The sequence below is a fragment of the Antrostomus carolinensis genome, unplaced genomic scaffold (genome assembly GCF_000700745.2).
Source record: "Antrostomus carolinensis isolate BGI_N321 unplaced genomic scaffold, ASM70074v2 scaffold15086, whole genome shotgun sequence".
NCBI lineage: Eukaryota > Metazoa > Chordata > Aves > Caprimulgiformes > Caprimulgidae > Antrostomus > Antrostomus carolinensis.
Genome location: NW_010321360.1, coordinates 4158 through 5873, shown reverse-complemented (window position 1 = coordinate 5873; position 1716 = coordinate 4158).

Here is a 1716-nt window from a genome sequence, read left to right as displayed (position 1 = left end):
AATGCCACTTCATATTGCAACTTTGATGCATTTCACAGCTGATATCAGAGGAACATAAAGAGGATAAAGAGGAACATAAATCTGTCTTTTCTTTGCCTGAATGGAAAGTTAGGTGAGCAAGGAAGGAAACTGATTAAATAATAATAACTACAAAAAATCAAAAGCATGGCTGTGTGGACACAAGTGGCCACTAACAGTGGCACTCTCTCTGCCTTTGCTTACCTTCAGGCCATATGACTAGACAAGAACTCCTCTCCCAGACTCTATAAAGTACCAGGAATATCTGCACTGCTTTCTGAAAAAAAAAAGAGAAGCTATAAAGATGCTCACAATGGGAAAGTTTAAATATTGGATCAGCACGAGTCATTTGAGAGTACATGTCCAAGGGACAACACATGGCAAGAGAACCTGATCAAAGCTCCCTGCTTAGTTAAAATACGCTGCTGCAACACCAGGATGGCACTCAAGGAGTTACCAGCAACAGCTCAGAGCACAGATCAATTTATTTTCAAGAGGTTTTGGGGTTTTTTTGGTGGGTTAATTTTTGGGGTTTTTTTTGTTTGTTTCTTTGTTTTGGGTGGGTTTTTTTGTTTGGTTTTTGGGGCATTTTGTGTGGGTTTGGTGGGTGTTTTTGTTTGGTTGTTGTTTTTTGTTTTGGGTTTGGTTTGTGTTTTTGTTTGTTTGTTTTTCAGACCAGCTAATACTCCCCAGAATAATTTAAGTGGAGCCTGTTCACCTTAGACTCAGAACATTCACTACATAGAAAAGACTTAAAAGCAGTTATGGAAGAAGGGGCACAAAGACAAATCTTCCCAAAAGCAAGCTCATCTGCTCTGAAAGCTTACACAAACCTGTCTCAATATTTGACAGCTTCTCCAAGACATGAAAGTGAATTTTTAACAGGCTTCTTTCCTCCTAAACATAAAGTGAATCATAGTTATAAACACCTCTTACATCCCTTACATTTATGAAATAATTCTCTACTAGTACAGACAGCCAAAGAGACAATTCACAGAAAGAAGGACTGACACTGGTCCTTAGGAGAATTCTTTAACATCATGTTGTATTTCAACCCCCCCACCCTGACCATGATCATTAAATTGATGAAGCTAGTGAAAAATCAAAATCATCCTGAAGGAATCTCCTAAGACAGGAGCCTAGACATCCTCAAGAACCTCAAAGAGGAAACCAGGCAGCCAAAAAAAGCAGAGGGTAACTCCAAACAGCACTCATAGCCCTAAGCAAAGCCTTTTGACAGCATGAACACTGTGAGAATAAGAGAAAATATAGTATCTTTTTAACACAATGATAAGCTAAGAAAATAGCTAAGAAAAATATTTGTTTTCAAGGAAAAACAGCAGGAGCTGTCTGGAAACTGTGACAGCAAGATTGCAGAGCAGCTCTCTCCAGGAGCACACATTTCCTGCTGCCAAGGCAAACCTGTGCAGTTACACAGATGCCTCAGCACCCTGCATCCACCTTCCACTCAGCGCTGCTCCACCTCTCTAGCTGGAGGCCTAAACACAGGGAGAAAAAGCATCAGTTTTCTGAGGAGAGAACACATGACCCTGCAGGAAATAATGCAAACCATTTCACTTTCAGTTTTAGTTTAGGAGGAAATGCAGATTAATGTTGAATCCCGGGAAGTTAATATAAACCCAAACTACAGCAATGGGCTGATCGAAGTGGATTTCTTTTAATCTAAGGGGGTAACAA